Raw genomic sequence first — 24,323 nt, 5'->3', positions numbered from 1 at the left:
CGCTCGAGGGCCGGGACCTGAGGACGTAGAGCACAAAGGAGAGTGTGGGGAGGAAGGGGAAGCACGCACGGGCCTAACCTAGCTGCGCCACGGCCGCCAACGCACAAGTCTGGTGCAACGCAAGGACACGACTCCAGATTGCCAAGATAAGTTTCGCGCTCCGACCAACCAATCGCTACGACACAAGATCCTCACTTGCTGCAGCCCTGCCGCGGCAACGTCGCCTCCCTTTCTTACCTCTCGGTGGCCGCTTGCGGCTGAAGGGGACCTCCTGAGCATCGCGTCTCAGGAGCTCTTACTGGACCTCAGGCCCCTCACCTCCTGGCCTTGACCACGGCATTGCGACCTGGCATACCAGCGAAGGTTGCAGCCTGCCTGGGGACCGGGACCTGTCAGCGTAGAGCACCAAGCCGTCGCGAGGATAGAAAGGGGAGACTGAGCCGAAGCAGGACGCGCGCTCGCACAATTTCATAATAATGATAATGCCAACAAAAGACATTACAGGTTCTTTACATGCCCCCACGGGGTTCGTTTCGATTCCTCGCAGGGAACAAAAGAAAGGAAATTCAAGGAGCCCTATCTACGCGCGCCAGCGCGGCCGACACCATCATCAACAGTGGTCCACGGGAGGCCGGCGCCAACCCCATTCAGATCAGCGACGGCGCCCGCCGGATGCTGCGGCCTTGCTCCGAGCCCGGCGAGAGCTTGGGGGCACGTAGCTATCGTCGCTCGTCTCCCGAGTCTCGTAGGGCTCGGGAGAATCGCTGGACTCCCAAGCGGCGCCACTGCTGCTGGATGAGTCGCTGGCGAGGTGGGCGGCAGGCCTAGCTCCTGCCGCGGCACCATTCAGGCGGCCTTCTCCGGGCCAGCACTCCAAGCGACGGCCTTCCGCATTGAAGACCTTGAAGAACATGGTGGAGGCGCCATCGTACCTGAAGTGGATCTCAAGGGCGCCTTTTGCGCGGCAAACCCGGGCGACCTCGCCCCAGCCGCGGGTCATGAAGATCTTGCCCGGGGAGACGGCTTCCACTTCCGCTCCGGTCGCCGGGGCGTCGCAGTCGGCGTGCTGCAGCCATAGCTCGAGGGGCCCCCTCGGTAGCATCTCGGCGGAGAAGAATTGGGGGAAGCGGATCCAGGAGCACGGAGGCATCGCCGCCCATAGCACGAGTTCGCGCGAGGAGTCCACGACGTGGGCCCCTGGGGCGACGGCGTGCGCCACCATTGCGCGGCGACCACGGCCGCAGCGTGGGCGATGCCGCTCGCCGCCTCTTCTCCTGAGCGCTCGGCTTGGGCATATAAGGGCAGCGGATACCCAGGAGGTGGCCGCTCATACCAAGGCCTTGTCACCTCCTGCCTCACGACTACGTCGCGACGGTGGAAGCGGCCTGGGCTCGTCGCGGGGAGTTTTTCCCTTCTCCGCGGCCGAGAATCTTCGGATTGGCGCCATGGAGTCGCTACTGATGATGGAGCAAAGGAGGAGAAGCGAGCGAAGCAGGAAGAGATGGGCGACGGGGGCTCCACCTCCCTCCTTATTTATAGCCCAGAGGAGGCCAAACTTCGCCCTCCGCGATTGAAGGTAATGATAACCCTTTCTCTGCATGCAGCAGGGACTCGTCAAGTCGGGTAGTTGTCGAGGCGGCGTGGGGAACCGGAGACGCCCACGTCCAATCAATCCCCATGCGTCGACCAAGGCCGCAGGCTATTGGGGCCCGCGGCGCTCCGCACTTGCCCTTTGGCTTTGCTTCGAAGCCAAGTCCGAGCGCGCCTTGGGCCCGGGGGCTACTGTCGGCGTTCTGGGAACGGGGGTCCCCAGACTTTCCTGCCTGCAGCCCATGGCGTGGCTCCACTCGCGGCCCAGTACGACCCGTCTTCATCAGCAATCACTCAAGACCCTCGCGTGGGGCCAAGCCTCGTGAGGCGAACGACACAAGACCTCCTCGGGGGTGGCCTCACCAGGCTGGCTCGCGAGGGGCGGAGAGATCAAGGCAAGACAAACCTCGCGAGGTTCCAATGACGTAAGCCATGACGACCGAGGCCAGGCGGGTGCCAACATGCACAGTGTCCTCGTTTCCCCTTTGGTGCTAAGGAGGCAAGCGCAGGTGAGGAGTACCGAGGCATCAGGCAAAGGTTTCCATATCGGTGCAACGGGACCAAGACCAGCAGGACGGCAGGACGGAGGTCATCATGGAGCCCAAGACGGCGTCACGCCCAGAGCCTTTGGCAGGCAAAGACCACCTTTAGCCAGGATAGCTTGTACTAGCTGTCCCCCTTCAAATTGGCCATTGTGGCATCCCTTCCCGCTCAATATTTGGGGAGAGGACCAGGGCCTCTATAAATAGGACTAGCCACCACAGTAGGAGGGGGGATCTCGAACTCATCTCAAACGGATTCAGATCATCCTCACACCCACCAAGCACAAGAACACCTCTCCTCAGGAGGCTGTTCTTCCCCTTGTACTGTTCATCCTCAGCCCGAGAGGCAATCCACCACACCACACTGGAGTAGGGTATTACACCACAACGGTGGCCTGAACTAGTATAAATGTCGTGTCTTGTGTTGCGAGTTCGTCGAGCTAAGCTTTGAGATCGCGGTGAGGCTGAGGGTGTGATTAGGTAGGGGGAAATCTTCGTGCGCACCCCAGTGTTCGAACCTCAAGGGTTTTGCCGGAACCCGAAATTTGACAATTAATATTTATCCATATTCCTCTCTATGTACTCTCTAGTGGCAAGCATCATATGGTAGATAGATCCAGACAAATATATCCAGTTGGATGTAGGTGATCATGAGTTATTATTGTTGACATTACCCTTGAGGTAAATAAGTTGGAAGGCAAAATAATAAGCCCCTATCTTTCTATGTATCTGACTAAGACTTCTTGCTCTATTAATATGTCGTGAGTGTCAGCAATCATAGAAGACTATATGATGGTTGAGTATGTGAACTTGCTAAACAAAGCTCTGACATAGACTCTTTCTGAAAATATGATGGATTGTGATTGTTTCAATGACTAAGAACACAGTTTGTTAGTTTCCAATAAAGTTTATGTTCCATTCTTTAGATTGTGAATGAATTGTTACTCTAGCATGAGAAGTTTTATGATGATATATTGTTGTTATGATAATGACCATGATGCTTCCATGCCCGTATTTTATTTTTATCGACACCTCTCTCTCTAAACATGTGGTCATGATTATCGATTTCGGCTTTCGCTTGAGGACAAGCGAGGTCTAAGCTTGGGGGAGTTGACACGTCCATTTCGCATCATGTTTTTATGCTGATATTTATTGCATTATGGACTGTTATTTCACTTTATAATACAATTCCTATTCCTTTTCTCCCTTATTTTGCAAGTTTCACATAAAGAGGGAGATTGTCGTCACCTGGAATTCTGGACCGAAAAGGCTACATGAGAGGCACTTATTCTGATCATCTCCAAATGAGCTGAAAATTGACGGATAATTATTTTGGAATACATTAAAGTTATTGGCGAAAGAAATACCAGAGGGGGACCCACCAGGAAGCCACAAGCCTGGGGGCGCGCCCCACCCCCTTGGGCGCACCCCCCCGAGCTTGTGGCGCCCCTAGCAGGCCTCCGGGGCCCATCTTCTCCTATATGATGCCATTTTCCCTAGAAAAAATCAGAAGGAAGTTTTCGGGACGAAGCGCTGCCGTCTCGAGGCAGAACCTGGGCAGGAGCACTTTTGCTCTCCGGTGGAGAGATTCTGCCAGGGAAAACTCCCTTTGAGAGGGGGAAATTGAAACCATCATCATCACCAATGATCCTCTCATCGTGGGAGAGCCAAAATTCATCAACATCCTCACCAGCACCATCTCATCTCAAACCCCTAGTTCATCTCTTGTATTCTAAAAGTGCGTTATATTAACTAGAGGGGGGTGAATAGGCGATTTTTATGAATTCTTCACTGAGGAATTTCAGGTTGAGGAAATTCCTAAGCGAAGAACTACTTGCAGTGGAATAAGTACTCAGATGCAAACATAACAGAACATAAGCATGGTCATCATGATGAAATGAAAACAAGCACAGAGTATAGAAAGCGTAAACACATGATAAAACAAGATGAAGTCAAACAGACTGAAGAAATTGAACTAGGGAAATTGAGAAAGTCTTTAGTCAAATTCTTCAAACAGATATGAACAAGCACACAACACAGTAATGAGGAAATGGAAGAGATGAGGAAATAGAACCACTAGGCTTGGTGAAGATAGTGATTTGGTAGACCAGTTCCAACTGTTGTGACAGTTTTACGTCTGGTTGGAGCGGCTAGGTATTTAAACCTGAGGACACACAGTCCCGGACACACAGTCCTCACCGTATTCTCCTTGAGCTAAGGTCACACAGACGTCACCCAATCACTCGTGGTAAGTCTTCAGGTGACTTCCAAACCTTCACAAACTCGGTCACTCGGCGATCCACAATTTCCTCTTGGATGCTCAGACCATGATGCCTAACCGTCTGGAAGATGCACAGTCTTCAAAGGTAACAAGCGTCGGATCTACGCAGGATCAATCTCTTCAGTAATGCTCAATCACTTTGGGTTTGTAGGTGTTTGGGTTTGGGTTTTCCTCACTTGATGATTTTCGCTCAAAGTCCTCGGAGGATGGGATGCTCTCAAATGACAAGTGTCAGTTTCTCTCGGAGCAGCGAACCAGCTAGTGGTTGTAGGGGGCGAGTATTTATAGCCTAGGGAGCAGCCCGACATGATAAGACATAAATGCCCTTCAATGATATGACCGTTAGGTGGGTAGATATTTTGGGACAGCTGGCGCGTAGCACAGCAACGGTCGGAAATTTGAGGCTCAAACTCCTCAGGGCTATCATGTTCCTCACTTGTAGGCAATCCGCACTGGCGAATTCCTAACTCCTCGGTCAGAACAAATTCCTCAGAGACTAGAAGAACTTCGTCTCTGTCACTGAAGAAATTGACCGAGCTGTATGAGATTTCCAATGGCTTCACTCGAAGGGATTGGTAGGTGTAGGATTTTGAGATGAGCATCACTTGGAAACTTTTCCTTAGTATTTCCTCGACCCCCTTTAACAGTACAGTGTTTCGTATGACTCAAGAAAGAGAAAATGAAACTACGAAAATAAAAGTCTTCACGCTTCATGTTCCTCGTATGAATACCAAGTCTTCATGGTCACACCAATTTCTTCACTTTCAAAGTCTTCAGAAAGTCTTTAGAAATCCAAAGTCTTCAGTCGAAGACATTCATTTTTAGGGGTCGACTTTCCCTGTAAATATCAAACTCCTCATAGACTTATAGACCTGTGTATACTCACAAACGCATCAGTCCCTTAACCTATAAGTCTTCAATACACCAAACTCACTAAGGGGCACTAGATACACTTACAATCTCACCCTTTTTGGTGATTGATGACAATATAGGTTAAGATTTCAACGGGGATAAAACATATGAAGTGTAAATACTAATATTGAGGAATTTGATTGCAAGATATAGAAGAACTCCCCCTGAAGATGCGCATAGTGAGGAATTTGCTTTTGAAGCAATGCACACTTGAAGAGTAGAATCATGGAGATCTCCCCCTATATCTTGTAATTCATACACACATTTTACATATATGATATGAAGAATTTGAAATGCATGATGAAATATGGTGACTGATGTAATTCAGCATGCATGCATTAACATATATGAGGAATAAGCATGCAGAAGAACATAGAAAAAGTATCAGACCACCATCGGGTTTAAATTTACAACTCGATCCAGCAAAGTCTTCAAAAGAACGAGAGTTGTAACTTAGCAAAAAAACCGCCCATATATAGACCCGCTTGAAGACTAACTCAAATTTCTCCCCCTTTATCATCGAATGACCAAAATGATCAAAAAATGAGGACTAATGCCCCTGAAGAATATCATGTTGATGGAGGAGCGCCAGCGTTGTTGGGGCCGGTTGTTGAAGTAGGGCCTGCCGCGGTGTCGTCCAAATCTTCATGCTCATCCGTGTCGTGCGATGAAGAATATGAGCTGGCCACCAAGGAGGGAACTTTGACTTTCTTGAATTTCTTCGCTGGTGGCTGAGACCAGTCAAAGTCCTACTTGAGACCCATTTGCTTCAGATCTTCTTCACCATACAGATGAGACAGAATAGCCCAGGTGCGACCAAAGACTTCATGGAGATAGTAGTGGTTTTTCTTCACTGCATTATGTGTAGCACTCATGTTGTGAATAATTGATCCAAACTGACGCTTAACCCATTTGTGGTTGCGATCGACCTTTTGGTGAAGACTGAGGAGAAGCTCACGATCAGTCATCACCCTTGGAGTTGTGCCTTGAGTATTTTTCTTTGAGGCATTGGCGGCAGAGTCGTGAGTGGCAGAGTCATCATTGGTGGAATAAGATGCAGCTTTGCGAAACTGACCATCCAATGGACGAAAGCCTTCATCAATAACAGCAGTGGCCTTGCCCTTTTCATTAGCTGAGGAAAATGTCCATTTGAGGACTTCAATGGGTGGCAAGTAGCTGCCATGGTTGAGTGTGTCAGCCTTGTAGTTGAGTGAAGACCTTGTTCTAAGGAATCTCATAATCCAGGGAGCGTAAGGCTTCAACTCAAATGGAGATAATGCAACATTGGCCAGAGTCCTCATGAAGAAATCATGGTAGTTGACAGGAACGCCATGAATGATGTTGAAAAGCAGATTCTTCATGATGCCAACGACCTCTTCTTCATTAGAGTCGTGGCCTTTGATCGGACTCAATGTGTTCGTCAGAATGCGATAGACAGTCCGAGGCACATACAACAATTCCTTCACGAGGAATTTTGTCCTTGGGGCTTGACCGGGCTTCAGTGGCTTCGTCAACACTTGCATGTAGTGATCTGTAAGCTCAGGTTCATGGTATATACAACGAGCACCTTCAAGGGGAGGACTGACAGGCAGGGCGTGAAGCAATTCAGAGGCCGGTGCTTTGAATTGTGTATTCTCTGTCATCCAATCCAACACCCAAGAGTTCACATCTGTAGCATCTCCTATGATGTGCAGCGTTGCATAGAATTGAAGAATTAGCTCTTCATTCCAATCGCAAATGTCAGTGCAAAAGTTGAGCAGTCCAGCATCATGAAGAACGTTGAGGACTGGGGCGAAGCACGACAGAGATTCCATATCCACATGAGGAATATGCTCATGGTCGAAGACTTTGTCCTTGTTGAAAAGCAGTGAAGAATAGAAGTTGGCTTGGCTGGCAGTCCACAAACGCTTCCTTCTAAGACGAGCAGAGTCATATGGGTTGTACTCCGTGAAGAACACATGCTCGTGAAAGAAGTCATCAGCCTTGAAGTTTTGCTTCTTGGAGAAAGGATCCTTTGGCTTGGGCTGAGGAGTGTTAGTCAATTGCATCACAACCTCAGGAATCGCAGTCCCAGGAACCACAGGCTGAGGAATTTCAATTTCTTCTTCAGTCACAGCCCGGTTCTTCAATTCTTCGGCAGCTTGTTCATCAGCACTAGTGGCTGGAATTTCTTCATGAATGGAGGAGTGGTGTGAGGTTCTTCAGAGCTCGTTTGAACTTCAATATGCACTGGGGACTGAGGAATTTGTTGCAGAGGAGTTAACAAAGGAGAATTGGGGTGCTGACTTTCCCAAAAATCATCATTCATCACTGGTGTTGTGCTCCCAATGTCCACATCCTCATCTTCTTCATTTAATTCTTGAATGCCTAGCTCTTCAGCTGTGAATTGAGGCACGGGCGATGAGACAATTGGGGTTGAAGGGATCGTATCCACTTCAATTTCATTGTCCAACTGCTCTGAAGAAGCAGCAGAAGGAACATCTTCATCGGATCCGCTTGGGATCTCATAGTCTTCACCAAAAGGAATGAGTTCCTTTGATGGCATGCATGAAACTGGAACAGCATCAATAGGATTCTCAAGAGAGCTTGACAATTTATTCATCTTCTTCGGAGCTGAAGATTCTGATGAAGTTGATGCTTTCCTTTTCTTCACTGATGCACGCTCCGCAGCCTTGGTCTTCTTAGCTTCTGATGCAGAAGGAAGAATTGGACTTGGTGTAGGCGCAGGAGGAGCAGAGGAAATTGGTTCATTTTCTTCACGCACAACTGATGCAGTTGCCCTGGCATGATCATCAGCGGCTGGAATGCGGTCATCAGCCCTGGTACTCGCAGTTTCATCAGCAGCCTGATTTTCATCAGCGGTGCTGGCATGTTCTTCTGTAGGCTGAGCAGATGCCTCAGCCTGAGGAATTTCTTGTTGCGTTGGGGCTGCAACATTTGAGGTAAATCCCTTGGGCAAGTTTGACGAATCTGACTTTGGCTCCAATCCAGTCAGCATAGTAGCGATCAAAATCAACACTCAGATTCTTGATTTCAGATTGAACAGCCACTAGTGTAACGCCCCGAATACAACTTTCCATGTTTGTAACTCCGACTCTTGCCATTTTCGGCTTTAAGTTATGAGATTCCCTTCATGGTTGGGTTTTGTCTTCATTTTGCATTTTGTTCATGTCATGCATTTCATTCCATGTCATCATGTGCATCGCATTTGCATACGTGTTCGTCTCATGCATCCGAGCATTTTCCCCGTTGTCCATTTTGCAATCCGACACTCCCACATGCTTCGGCGCACCCCTCTTGTCTCATTCCGTGAGCGGTTGTTAAATGTTCTCGGAATGGACCGAGATTTGCCAGGTGGCCTTGGTACACCACCGGTAGACCACCTGTCAAGTTTCGTTCCATTTCGAGGTCGTTTGATGCTCCAACGGTTAACCGGGTAACCGCAAAGGCCTCTTGTGTGTTGCAGACCAACACCCCTCCAAAACAGCCCAATAACCCATCTAAACCAGTTCCATGTCCTCCGTCGTCGGATCACGATCGTGTGGGCAAAAACTACACCTCATTCGGACACTCCAAACTCCCTCTACCTAAATAAAAGCCCCTTCCCCTCCATTTTTGGGTCCCGAAACCCTAGCCCCGCTCCCCTCCGCCGCCGGACGTGTCCGCACCCGCCGGACACGCCCGCGCCACTGCGCCCAACCACTCAGATGCTGCCATGTGGCAAGCGCCGCCGCGGCCCGGCGAGCCCGAGGCGGGCTCGCCCGGCCCATCGTCGCCCGCGCCTCCCGCGGCTCGGCCCCGCGCCGCGCCTCCGTCGCCCGCTCGCCGGCCGCCGCCGCCCGGCCTTCTCCGCACCTCCCGCCGCCGTCTGCCGTCGCCCGCGCCGCCGCACCAACCTCGCCGCCGTCCTGCCGCGCCTCCCGCCGCCTCCGTCCGCGTGGCCCGGCGCCTCGCCTCGCCTCCAGCCGGATCTGGCGAGGAGCCGGCCAGATCCGCCAGTTCCCTACCTCCCCGACTCTGGCTTCCTCCGTCCTGGCGAGACTCTGGCCATCCTCGGCTTCCGTGCACGAACCCTAGATCTAGATTCGCGGGGTATAATTTCCACCAAGTCCTTTTCTGCAATAATTTTATGCCTCCTTCATTGCATCGTATCTCAGTGACTGTGACTCTGATTCATGCATATGATATGTCGAATTGTTTGCCTCGTTGAGCTCGTCATGCTAGAAGCATTTCCATGCATGTTGCTCTCTGTTATGATGCCATTTTCATTGATGCAAGAGTGCTATATAATGTTAGGAGCTGGTACTTATCAGATCATGGTGTTTTGTCATTTTTGTTGCATTTGGTGTGTGCATCATATGAGCATGAGCTCTACATGTGTTTTGATCTACAACATGCCATCTTTACAGTGGTGCTTGCGATGCATTTTTGTGATCTATGTGGTGACTAGAACAAGCATGCAAACTAGTCTTCATGATGTTGCTGATTTCAGTGACTTAGGTTTTTGCTAAGCCCCTATCCTGTTGTTATTTTGATGCCATGTAAACTTGATGCTACAGTGAGATCCATGCTCGTTTTGAGTATTTTCAGTAAGGATGTTTTGAAAATGTGGTTATGCTCTATCCATCCATGCCCCTGTTTGCAATTATGGAGTGCCCTAGAATGTCTTGTTCTTACTCTACTTTTGCTATAAAATGTTCCTGGCAGAATGTTAACATGTTAATCCATATTGCCATGGTTGTTGCTAGTGATACATGCATCCTATGAACTTGCTCTTGCCATGGTTGGCTTCATGAACATGTCATCTTGCTATTAGTATGCTTACATTGTCATGCAATTCTTTGTGGTGAGTGGCATGAGCTCGCAAAGTTGCCTTCATAATTCTGTTTATGCCATGCAAAGTTGCCTTTGTGGTGAGTGGCATGAGCTCGCAAAGTCTGAAACTGTTAATAAAACTTACTATGTTTACATGGGTGCCATCATATCTTCTGTGCATTTTTGGCTCATGATCAGTGAGGGACTTTTGTTCTATGCATTTAGTAGAATCATGTCATGCCTTGAGTTGCTATTATATGTTCCTGTAGTCTGTGATGCTGTTATCTTTTGCACTTTTGCCATGCTTGTTTGGACCTGCTCTTGTGTGATTTAGCCGTAGCTCAGTGTTCATGTTTTGTCAAGCATCTCTTGTACATCACTTACATATGCTTTGTAGTTATGTTGGAGTGCAGTAGCTTAGTTTCTTGTTGCATGCTAAGTAGCATCGTGTTGTTAATTACAGTTTTGCACCATCCTTGTTTTGCTTGCCATTTGCAAACCATCCCTTCGTTTCCGGTGATTTTTATATCGATTTCAACCGAAATCGTCTCATCTTTCCAGTGGCATACTTGGTTTGCCAAGTTGATGCCTTGTTCATCCTTTTTCCTTCCGGAGCACGCATATGCATTGCATATCACATCTCGCATATCATGCCATATATTGCATCATGTTGCTTGTGCATTGCACCGTGATTGATTGTTGGTACTTTGCTTGTGTTCTTGCTTTGGGTAGAGCCGGGAGACGAGTTTGTGACCGAGGTACCTATTGAGTATGCTTTCGAGGATCAAGCTTTCATCAACTCTGAGAACTTCGCAGGCAAGATGACCATACCCTCGAAATCACTTCTATCTTTGCTTGCTAGTTGTTCGCTCTATTGCTATGCCGCGCTACCTACCACTTGCTATATCATGCCTCCCATATTGCCATGTCAAGCCTCTAACCCACCTTTCCTAGCAAACTGTTGTTTGGCTATGTTACCGCTTTTGCTCAGCCCCTCTTATAGCGTTGCTAGTTGCAGGTGAAGATGAAGTTTGTTCCATGTTGGAACATGGATATTGTTGGGATATCATTATTATATCTTATTTACTTTAATGCATCTATATACTTGGTAAAGGGTGGAAGGCTCGGCCTTATGCCTGGTGTTTTGTTCCACTCTTGCCGCCCTAGTTTCCGTCATACCGGTGTTATGTTCCTTGATTTTGCGTTCCTTACACGGTTGGGTGTTATGGGAACCCCTTGACAGTTCGCTTTGAATAAAACTCCTCCAGCAAGGCCCAACATGCAAACTCGTTGATCAAAGATGGTTATGTTTCCTAGCCATAGACATGAGTTGTCATTTGATTAACGGGATCACATCATTAGGAGAATGATGTGATTGACTTGACCCATTCCGTTAGCTTAGCACTCGATCGTTTAGTATGTTGCTATTGCTTCCTACATAACTTATACATGTTCCTATGACTATGAGATTATGCAACTCCCGTTTACTGGAGGAACACTTTGTGTGCTACCAAACGTCACAACGTAACTGGGTGATTATAAAGGTGCTCTACAGGTGTCTCCAAAGGTACTTGTTGGGTTGGCGTATTTCGAGATTAGGATTTGTCACTCCAATTGTCGGAGAGGTATCTCTGGGCCCACTCAGTAATACACATCACTATAAGCCTTGCAAGCATTCTAACTAATGAGTTAGTTGCGGGATGATGTATTACGGAACGAGTAAAGAGACTTGCCGGTAACGAGATTGAACTAGGTATCGAGATACCGACGATCGAATCTCGGGCAAGTAACATACCGATGACAAGGGAACAACGTATGTTGTTATGCGGTCTGACCGATAAAGATCTTCGTAGAATATGTAGGAACCAATATGAGCATCCAGGTTCCGCTATTGGTTATTGACCGGAGAGGTGTCTCGGTCATGCCTACATAGTTCTCGAACCCGTAGGGTCCGCACGCTTAACGTTACGATGACAGTTATATTATGAGTTTATATGTTTTGATGTACCAAAGGTTGTTCGGAGTCCCGGATGTGATCACGGACATGACGAGGAGTCTTGAAATGGTCGAGACATAAAGATTGATATATTGGAAGCCTATGTTTGGACATCGGAAGTGTTCCGGGTGAAATCGGGATTTTTCCGGAGTACCGGGAGGTTACCGGAATCCCCCGGTAACTCAATGGGCCTTAGTGGGCCTAGGTGGAAGAGAGGAGAGGAGGCCAGGGCAGGGCCGCGCACCCCTCCCCCCAGTCCGAATAGGACAAGGAGAAGGGGGCGGCGCCCCCCCTTCCTTCCTCCCCTCCACCTTTTCCCCCTTCCTCTCCTAGTCCAACATGGAAAAGGGGGGAGTCCTACTCCCGGTAGGAGTAGGACTCCTCCTGGCGCGCCTCTCCCCTAGGCCGGCCGAACCCCCCCTTGCTCCTTTATATACGGGGGCAGGGGGGCACCTCTAGACACACAATTGATCATTGATCTCTTAGCCGTGTGCGGTGCCCCCCGCCACCATATTACACCTCGATAATATCGTAGCGGTGCTTAGGCGAAGCCCTGCGTCGGTAGAACATCAACATTGTCACCACGCCGTCGTGCTGACGAAACTCTCCCTCAACACTCGGCTGGACCGGAGTTCGAGGGACGTCATCGAGCTGAACGTGTGCTGAACTCGGAGGTGCCGTGCGTTCGGTACTTGATCGGTCGGATCGTGAAGACGTACGACTACATCAACCGCGTTGTGTTAAACGCTTCCGCTATCGGTCTACGAGGGTACGTGGACAACACTCTCCCCTCTTGTTGCTATGCATCACCATGATCTTGCGTGTGCGTAGAATTTTTTTGAAATTACTACGTTCCCCAACAGTGGCATCCGAGCCTGATTTTATGTGTTGATGTTATGCACGAGTAGAACACAAGTGAGTTGTGGGCGATATAAGTCATACTGCTTACCAGCATGTCATACTTTGGTTCGGTGGTATTGTGAGATGAAGCGGCCCGGACCGACATTACGCGTACGCTTACGCGAGACTGGTTTCACCGTTGCGAGCACTCATTGCTTAAAGGTGACTGGCGGGTGTCTGTCTCTCTCACTTTAGTTGAACCGAGTATGGCTACGCCCGGTCCTTGCGAAGGTTAAAACAGCACCAACTTGACAAACTATCGTTGTGGTTTTGATGCGTAGGTAAGAACGGTTCTTGCTAAGCCCGTAGCAGCCACGTAAAACTTGCAACAACAAAGTAGAGGACGTCTAACTTGTTTTTGCAGGGCATGTTGTGATGTGATATGGTCAAGACGTGATGCTATATTTTATTGTATGAGATGATCATGTTTTGTAACCGAGTTATCGGCAACTGGCAGGAGCCATATGGTTGTCGCTTTATTGTATGCAATGCAATCGCCATGTAATTGTTTTACTTTATCACTAAGCGGTAGCGATAGTCGTAAAAGCAATAGTTGGCGAGATGACAACGATGCTACGATGGAGATCAAGGTGTCGCGCCGGTGACGATGGTGATCATGACGGTGCTTCGGAGATGGAGATCACAAGCACAAGATGATGATGGCCATATCATATCACTTATATTGATTACATGTGATGTTTATCTTTTATGCATCTTATCTTGCTTTGATTGACGGTAGATTTATAAGATGATCTCTCACTAAAATTTGAAGATAAAAGTGTTCTCCCTGAGTATGCACCGTTGCCAAAGTTCTACGTCCATCTACAACGGGTGCAAGCCAGTTTTGCACACGCAGAATACTCAGGTTAAACTTGACGAGCCTAGCATATGCATATATGGCCTCGGAACATTGAGACCGAAAGGTCGAGCGTGAATCATATAGTAGATATGATCAACATAGTGATGTTCACCATTGAAAACTACTCCATTTCACGTGATGATCGGTTATGGTTTAGTGGATTTGGATCACGTAATCACTTAGATGATTAGAGGGATGTCTATCTAAGTGGGAGTTCTTAAGTAATATGATTAATAGAACTTAAATTTATCATGAACTTAGTACCTGATAATATCTTGCTTGTCTATGTTAATTGTAGATAGATGGCTCGTGCTGTTGTTCCGTTGAATTTTAATGCGTTCCTTGAGAAAGCAAAGTTGAAAGATGATGGTAGCAATTACACGGACTGGGTCCGTAACTTGAGGATTATCCTCATTGCTGCACAGAAGATTTACGTCCTGGAAGCACCGCTGGGTGCCAGGCCTGCTGCAAGAGCAACACCAGAAGTTATGAACGTCTGGCAGAGCAAAGTTGATGACTACTCGATAGTTCAGTGTGCCATGCTTTACGGCTTAGAACCGGGTCTTCAATGACGTTTTGAACGTCATGGAGCATATGAGATGTTCCAGGAGTTGAAGTTAATATTTCAAGCAAATGCCCGGATTGAGAGATATGAAGTCTCCAATAAGTTCTACAGCTGCAAGATGGAAGAGAATAGTTCTGTCAGTGAGCATATACTCAAAATGTCTGGGTATAACAATCACTTGATTCAACTGGGAGTTAATCTTCCGGATGATAGCGTCATTGACAGAATTCTTCAATCACTGCCACCAAGCTACAAGAGCTTCGTGATGAACTATAACATGCAAGGGATGAACAAGACAATTCCCGAGCTCTTCGCAATGCTAAAGGCAGCGGAGGTAGAAATCAAAAAGGAGCATCAAGTGTTGATGGTCAATAAGACCACTAGTTTCAAGAAAAAGGGCAAAGGGAAGAAGAAGGGGAACTTCAAGAAGAGCAGCAAGCAAGTTGCTGTTCAGGAGAAGAAACCCAAATCTGGACCTGCCCCAAGTATTTGGCGGATAAGAAGGATGGCAAGGTGAACAAAGGTATATGTGATATACATGTTATTGATGTGTACCTTACCAGAGCTCGCAGTAGCACCTGGGTATTTGATACTGGTTATGTCGCTAATATTTGCAACTCGAAACAGGGACTACGGATTAAGCGAACACTGGCCAAGGACGAGGTGACGATGCGCGTGGGAAACGGTTCCAAAGTCGATGTGATCGCCGTCGGCACGCTACCTCTACATCTACCTTCGGGATTAGTATTAGACCTAAATAATTGTTATTTGGTGCCAGCGTTGAGCATGAACATTATATCTGGATCTTGTTTGATGCGAGACGGTTATTCATTTAAATCAGAGAATAATGGTTGTTCTATTTATATGAGTAATATCTTTTATGGTCATGCACCCTTGAAGAGTGGTCTATTTTTAATGAATCTCGGTAGTAGTGACACACATATTCATAATGTTGAAGCCAAAAGATGCAGAGTTGATAATGATAGTGCAACTTATTTGTGGCACTGCCGTTTAGGTCATATCGGTGTAAAGCGCATGAAGAAACTCCATAATGATGGACTTTTGGAATCACTTGATTATGAATCACTTGGTACTTGCGAACCGTGTCTCATGGGCAAGATGACTAAAACACCGTTCTCCGGAACTATGGAGAGAGCAACTGATTTGTTGGAAATCATACATACAGATGTATGTGGTCCGATGAATATTGAGGCTCGTGGCGGATATCGTTATTTTCTCACCTTCACAGATGATTTGAGCAGATATGGGTATATCTACTTAATGAAACATAAGTCTGAAACATTTGAAAAGTTCAAAGAATTTCTGAGCGAAGTTGAAAATCATTGTAACAACAAAATAAAGTTTCTACGATCAGATCGTGGAGGAGAATATTTGAGTTACGAGTTTGGCCTACATTTGAAACAATGCGGAATAGTTTCGCAACTCACGCCACCCGGAACACCACAACGTAATGGTGTGTCTGAACGTCGTAATCATACTTTACTAGATATGGTGCGATCTATGATGTCTCTTACTGATTTACCGCTATCGTTTTGGGGTTATGCTTTAGAGACGGCTGCATTCACTCTAAATAGGGCACCATCGAAATCCATTGAGACGACGCCTTATGAACTATGGTTTGGCAAGAAACCAAAGTTGTCGTTTCTTAAAGTTTGGGGTTGCGATGCTTATGTGAAGAAACTTCAACCTGATAAGCTCGAACCTAAATCGGAGAAATGTGTCTTCATAGGATACCCAAAGGAGACTGTTGGGTACACCTTCTATCACAGATCCGAAGGCAAGACATTCGTTGCTAAGAATGGATCCTTTCTAGAGAAGGAGTTTCTCTCGAAAGAAGTGAGTAGGAGGAAAGTAGAACTTGATGAGGTAACTGTACCTGCTCCTTTATTGGAAAGTAGATCATCACAGAAACTAGTTTCTGCGACACCTACACCGATTAGTGGAGAAGTTAATGATAATGATCATGAAACTTCAGATCAAGTTATTACTGAACCTCGTAGGTCAACCAGATTAAGATCCGCACCAGAGTGGTACGGTAATCCTGTTCTGGAGGTTATGTTACTAGACCATGACGAACCTACGAACTATGAAGAAGCGATGGTGAGCCCAGATTCCGCAAAATGGCTTGAAGCCATGAAATCCGAGATGGGATCCATGTATGAGAACAAAGTATGGACTTTGGTTGACTTGCCCGATGATCGGCAAGCCATTGAAAATAAATGGATCTTCAAGAAGAAGACTGACGCTGACGGTAATGTTACTGTCTATAAAGCTTGACTTGTTGCGAAAGGTTTTCGACAAGTTCAAGGGATTGACTACGACGAGACTTTCTCACCCGTAGCGATGCTCAAGTCTGTCCGAATCATGTTAGCAATTGCCGCATTTTATGATTATGAAATTTGGCAAATGGATGTCAAAACTGCATTCCTGAATGGATTTCTGGAAGAAGAGTTGTATATGATGCAACCAGAAGGTTTTGTCGATCCAAAGGGAGCTAACAAAGTGTGCAAGCTCCAGCGATCCATTTATGGACTGGTGCAAGCCTCTCGGAGTTGGAATAAACGCTTTGATAGTGAGATCAAAGCATTTGGTTTTATACAGACTTTTGGAGAAGCCTGTATTTACAAGAATGTGAGTGGGAGCTCAGTAGCATTTCTGATATTATATGTGGATGACATAAGGCTAATTGGAAATGATATAGAATTTCTGGATAGCATAAAGGGATACTTGAATAAGAGTTTTTCAATGAAAGACCTCGGTGAAGCTGCATATATATTAGGCATCAAGATCTATAGAGATAGATCAAGACGCTTAATTGGACTTTCACAAAGCACATACCTTGACAAAGTTTTGAAGAAGTTCAAAATGGATCAAGCAAAGAAAGGGTTCTTGCCTGTACTAGAAGGTGTGAGATTGAGTAAGACTCAATGCCCGACCACTGCAGAAGATAGAGAGAAGATGAAAGATGTTCCCGATGCTTCAGCCATAGGCTCTATCATGTATGCAATGCTGTGTACCAGACCTGATGTGTGCCTTGCTATAAGTTTACCAGGGAGGTACCAAAGTAATCCAGGAGTGGATCACTGGACAGCGGTCAAGAACATCCTGAAATACCTGAAAAGGACTAAGGATATGTTTCTCGTTTATGGAGGTGACAAAGAGCTCATGGTAAATGGTTACGTTGATGCAAGCCTTGACACTGATCCGGACGATTCTAAATCGCAAACCGGATACGTGTTTACATTGAACGGTGGAGCTGTCAGTTGGTGCAGTTCTAAGCAAAGTGTCGTGGCGGGATCTACGTGTGAAGCTGAGTACATAGCTGCTTCGGAAGCAGCAAATGAAGGAATCTGGATGAAGAAGTTCATATCCGATCTAGGTGTCATACCTAGTGCATCGGGTCCAATGAAAATCTTTTGTGACAATACTGGTGCAATTGCCTTAGCAAAGGAATCCAGATTTCACAAAAGAACCAAGCACATCAAAAGACGCTTCAATTCCATCCGGGATTTAGTCCAGGTGGGAGACATAGAAATTTGCAAGATACATACGGATCTGAATGTTGCAGACCCGTTGACTAAGCCTCTTCCACGAGCAAAACATGATCAGCACCAAGACTAATTGGGTGTAAGAATCATTACTGTGTAATCTAGATTATTGACTCTAGTGCAAGTGGGAGACTGAAGGAAATATGCCCTAGAGGCAATAATAAAGTTATTATTTATTTCCTTATATCATGATAAATGTTTATTATTCATGCTAGAATTGTATTAACCGGAAACATAATACATGTGTGAATACATAAACAAACAGAGTGTCACTATTATGCCTCTACTTGACTAGCTCGTTGATCAAAGATGGTTATGTTTCCTAGCCATAGACATGAGTTGTCATTTGATTAACGGGATCACATCATTAGGAGAATGATGTGATTGACTTGACCCATTCCGTTAGCTTAGCACTCGATCGTTTAGTATGTTGCTATTGCTTTCTTCATAACTTATACATGTTCCTATGACTATGAGATTATGCAACTCCCGTTTACTGGAGGAACACTTTGTGTGCTACCAAACGTCACAACGTAACTGGGTGATTATAAAGGTGCTCTACAGGTGTCTCCAAAGGTACTTGTTGGGTTGGCGTATTTCGAGATTAGGATTTGTCACTCCGATTGTCGGAGAGGTATCTCTGGGCCCACTCAGTAATACACATCACTATAAGCCTTGCAAGCATTCTGACTAATGAGTTAGTTGCGGGATGATGTATTACGGAACGAGTAAAGAGACTTGCCGGTAACGAGATTGAACTAGGTATCGAGATACCGACGATCGAATCTCAGGCAAGTAACATACCGATGACAAAGGGAACAACGTATGTTGTTATGCGGTCTGACCGATAACGATCTTCGTAGAATATGTAGGAACCAATATGAGCATCCAGATTCTGCTATTGGTTATTGACCGGAGAGGTGTCTCGGTCATGTCTACATAGTTCTCGAACCCGTAGGGTCCGCACGCTTAACGTTACGATGACAGTTATATTATGAGTTTATATGTTTTGATGTACTGAAGGTTGTTCAGAGTCCCGGATGTGATCACGGACATGACGAGGAGTCTCGAAATGGTCGAGACATAAAGATTGATATATTGGAAGCCTATGTTTGGACATCGGAAGTGTTCCGGGTGAAATCGGGATTTTTTCGGAGTATCGGGAGGTTACCGGAACCCCCCGGTAACTTAATGGGCCTTAGTGGGCCTAGGTGAAAGATAGAAGAGGAGGCCAGGGCAGGGCCGCGCGCCCCTCCCCCCCCCAGTCCGAATAGGACAAGGAGAAGGGGGCGGCGCCCCCCCTTCCTTCCTCCCCTCCACCTTTTCCCCCTTCCTCTCCTAGTCCAACATGGAAAAGAGGGGGAGTCCTACTCCCGGTAGGAGTAGGACTCATCCTGGCGCGCCTCTCCCCAAGGCCGGCCGAACCCCCCCCCCCTTGCTCCTTTATATACGGGGGCAGGGGGGCACCTCTAGACACACAATTGATCATTGATCTCTTAGCCGTGTGCGGTGCCTCCCTCCACCATAATCCAACATGCAAACTCGTTGATCAAAGATGGTTATGTTTCCTAGCCATAGACATGAGTTGTCATTTGATTAACGGGATCACATCATTAGGAGAATGATGTGATTGACTTGACCCATTCCGTTAGCTTAGCACTCGATCGTTTAGTATGTTGCTATTGCTTCCTACATAACTTATACATGTTCCTATGACTATGAGATTATGCAACTCCCGTTTACTGGAGGAACACTTTGTGTGCTACCAAACGTCACAACGTAACTGGGTGATTATAAAGGTGCTCTACAAGTGTCTCCAAAGGTACTTGTTGGGTTGGCGTATTTCAAGATTAGGATTTGTCAGTCCAATTGTCGGAGAGGTATCTCTGGGCCCACTCAGTAATACACATCACTATAAGCCTTGCAAGCATTCTAACTAATGAGTTAGTTGCGGGATGATGTATTACGGAACGAGTAAAGAGACTTGCCGGTAACGAGATTGAACTAGGTATCGAGATACCGACGATCGAATCTCGGGCAAGTAACATACCGATGACAAGGGAACAACGTATGTTGTTATGCGGTCTGACCGATAAAGATCTTCGTAGAATATGTAGGAACCAATATGAGCATCCAGGTTCCGCTATTGGTTATTGACCGGAGAGGTGTCTCGGTCATGTCTACATAGTTCTCGAACCCGTAGGGTCCGCACGCTTAACGTTACGATGACAGTTATATTATGAGTTTATATGTTTTGATGTACCAAAGGTTGTTCGGAGTTTCGGATGTGATCACGGACATGACGAGGAGTCTTGAAATGGTCGAGACATAAAGATTGATATATTGGAAGCCTATGTTTGGACATCGGAAGTGTTCCGGGTGAAATCGGGATTTTTCCGGAGTACCGGGAGGTTACCGGAATCCCCCGGTAACTCAATGGGCCTTAGTGGGCCTAGGTGGAAGAGAGGAGAGGAGGCCAGGGCAGGGCCGCGCACCCCTCCCCCCAGTCCGAATAGGACAAGGAGAAGGGGGCGGCGCCCCCCCCTTCCTTCCTCCCCTCCACCTTTTCCCCCTTCCTCTCCTAGTCCAACATGGAAAAGGGGGGAGTCCTACTCCCGGTAGGAGTAGGACTCCTCCTGGCGCGCCTCTCCCCTAGGCCAGCCGAACCCCCCCTTGCTCCTTTATATACGGGGGCAGGGGGCACCTCTAGACACACAATTGATCATTGATCTCTTAGCCGTGTGCGGTGCCCCCCTCCACCATATTACACCTCGATAATATTGTAGCGGTGCTTAGGCGAAGCCCTGCGTCGGTAGAACATCAACATTGTCACCACGCCGTCGTGCTGACGAAACTCTCCCTCAACACTCGGCTGGACCGGAGTTCGAGGGACGTCATCGAGCTGAACGTGTGCTGAACTCGGAGGTGTCGTGCGTTCGGTACTTGATCGGTCGGATCGTGAAGACGTACGACTACATCAACCGCGTTGTGTTAAACGCTTCCGCTATCGGTCTACGAGGGTACGTGGACAACACTCTCCCCTCTCGTTGCTATGCATCACCATGATCTTGCGTGTGCGTAGAATTTTTTTGAAATTACTACGTTCCCCAACAACTAGTTCATCAGTGGTCATCTTGACAATATTCTTCTTAAGAAAGCGCTCCTTCTTGTACTACGCTTTATTCAACTGCGTGGCCTTCTCGAATTTCTATTTTTCTTCGCCTATGAAGGCGGTAAGCACGTGACTTTGACCAGGTGTAAGATTGAAGTCAGGCCTAGGAGTGTTGGGGTCCTTGTGCCAGAGATCAATGAAGTCAAGGATCAACTTCGGATCCAAAAGCATATGTACATTTGTGCCTTTGGCTCTAGTCGCCCTTTGCTGTCTATCTCTGATGATTTCAGCAAGTTCCTCATCATCAGCTTCGTCTTCATCAGACCGTACTTGGAAGGCGACCTACTTCTTGTGAGGACTTGGTCTTGTGCCTCGTCCAGCGGTGACCTTAGTCTTCAGCAGAGTTGGGCCAGTTGAGGAATGCGGAGGAGCTGAAGAACTTGCAGATGCTCCTGAGGCAATAGAGATGTCTGTTGTCCTTTGGCACGAGGCGAGATGCACAGGTGCTGAGCATTTGGAAGGAGGAGCTGAGGACTTTGCAACTTGAGGAGCTGGAGCAGCTTGAGGAATTGGCCATGAGGGCTTTGCTGAGCTGGGCCGTGAGGGCATTGTAGATGAGCTTGGCTATGAGGATATTGGTGCAGAAGCCTTGGGCTTGTGTGCAGGCTTCTTGGGCATGGCCTTCTTCGGCTTGCTAGCAGAGGCCTCAACTGCAGCAGCAGCATAATCTTCATTGAATTTCTTCACTGCTTCTTTTGCCACTTTGGCCAGCTTGGCTTGACGCTTGGCCCATTCCTTTGGAAATTCTTCACCTCTTCTGATGCTTGAGGGATCAGCAACTTGGCCAGGTGCCAGTGGAGGTCTTGGGCATGGAGGGTGTACAGCAAATTTCTTCATGTACTTAGGAGTTACATATCTGTAATCCCTCCATTCTCTGGCCCATCTCCTCTCAATCTTCTGAATGTGCACTTTGCGCTCATTCTTTGTTTCCTCAGGGGGTGTGCAGTACCCTGCATAGATGTCATCAGGGATCTCAAACGCAGCGTTGACTTCAGGTTTCTTTCCTCCCTTCTGAGGTTTCTTGCCGTCAGCCATTTTCTTCAGCTGAGGATTTTGAACTATTGAGTTCTCAGATGAGGTGTGCAACTTTTCTTCGAGAAATGCTGCAAATGAGTTAAGTTGATGAGAACCTAGTGATTCAGGAGCGGACATGTGTACCTGTGAATAGAATATAGTTGCGAGGAATTTGGAGAGGTCATATGCGTTCTCAGAAGTTTTTGCAAAAAGAACAAGTTTGAGGAATTTGACCAGATGAGTCTTGAGGAATTTCACTAAGTGTTCTTTGACTTAGGTTCCAGAGTTGTACAGATTGAAAATCCACACAATTAAGGAATCTTGAAGAAAAATGTTGCTTAGGGAAACAGATCAAGAACAAATGTTGTGTGAGGTGTTTAGTGTGTGAAGATTTGAAGAATAAACACCTTTTGAAGATTTTGTAGAAAACATCAGAATCAACAAGGGCAGTAAAAGTAGCTTTTAATTACCCTTGACGAAGAACACGACGAACTGTGAGGTGTAGATTTAGAAGTTCGTCAGTTCAGATCTTCCACGCCTAACTTGGCAGAGGAAGACAGCTACGGCGGCGGGGGAGTGAAGAAATCCATGGGCGGCGCGAGTACGACGGCGACGAGGTCGAGGCAGCTAAGCTCTTCCTCACCGGCGACGATGGAAGTAGCGGCGGCGCTAGGGTTTGAGAGCTCAAGCGAGGGAGTGAGGTCGAGCAGAGTAAAGACGAAGTGAGGAGGGGAGGGGTATTTATTGCTGAGGTGAAAACCGCTCGTCCGAGGAAATTGGACGAACGTGCCCCTGACCCTTCTCATTCGCATGACATGTGTCACCCACGTACTGAGAGGTGGCGATCGTGCGAGATCGTGGGTGAATAGATAAAACCATCGTAGAATGTGGAACGGTTTGAGCGGCAAAAGCCGAAAAAATCAGATAAGATAATTTTAATGTTTTGTTCGCAAATTATTCAGCTGACAAGGACACAGTGAATATTTTGAATGAGATTCAAATAGAACGCATATGAAGAATTTGTGAATATACTGGGTTCAGTTTAGCATAGAGGGGGAAGGGTCCGATCACATTCACTTAGCAGAAAAAACAGCTTGAAGAGATAGCAATAAGTGAATGTTGTAGAGGACACACACACACACACACACACACACATATATATATACATAAACACTATTCTGATCACGGGATCAGAATAATATTCTGATCACAACCTGAACTGCCTGAGTAAACGGGCATGAACTTCCCTCTGTACGTACCCGACCTTCGGGCTATCTTCGCAACCGTGGCTTCCCCCGCTAATTATTCTGATTAAGCGTGTTCTATATGATGTTAATGTAATCTAGAACGTTTTTTAGCAACTGGATACTGGTTTTAAATAGGAATCTCGCTCGTTGGCGGATTTTGCTCTTGGGTCGTGATGAAATTACGTTTTTTGCAATTTTACTGCCTGAGTTGTTCGACCTGAACTTCTCCTAGTGCTAGCTTGAACTTCCGCCAACTTTGCCCAAATGGGGCTTGCGATATACCGTTGGAAAGCTATGGACACCAGTATCATGATCCAAGTTAAATTTTTGGCAAAATGTAAGCAGTTTAAGAGCAGTTTTGAAAATAGTTTTTTTTCATACAAAGAACGTGAATCGTATTTTCGATCGCATTTTAAAACTGTTTATCGGAAGGAGGCAAATAATATGGCGTTGGAAAGCTGCTGCAAAACCGCTCCTTCCACATGTTGAAAGATTTCTCTAATTCCCTACGGTTTAAGAGTAATTTGGAAAATCATAAAATTTCGCAAACCGAAAAGTCGAGTTCGTATTTTTGATGTCATTTCTAAACGGCTAATCCAATTGAGGCAAATGATATGGCGTTGGAAAGCTTATGAAAATGCTCTACTTTTTCATGTTGAAAGTTTTTCCAAATTTTGAACGGTTTCAAAGTGATTTATCAAACGGTCCAAGTTGCACCGAGTTCGTATTTTCGATCTAATTTTTAAACCGTACGTCCGAATGTAGAAAATGATATGGCGTTGGAAAGCTTGAGAAAATGCGAAACTTTTTCGTATATATTGTTTCTCCCAATTACTTACTGTTTTAATTCAATTTACAAAA

The sequence above is a fragment of the Triticum aestivum genome, chromosome 3D (genome assembly GCF_018294505.1).
Source record: "Triticum aestivum cultivar Chinese Spring chromosome 3D, IWGSC CS RefSeq v2.1, whole genome shotgun sequence".
NCBI lineage: Eukaryota > Viridiplantae > Streptophyta > Magnoliopsida > Poales > Poaceae > Triticum > Triticum aestivum.
The sequence above is the reverse complement of the archived record's forward strand: the minus strand, read 5'-3'. Positions refer to the sequence as shown.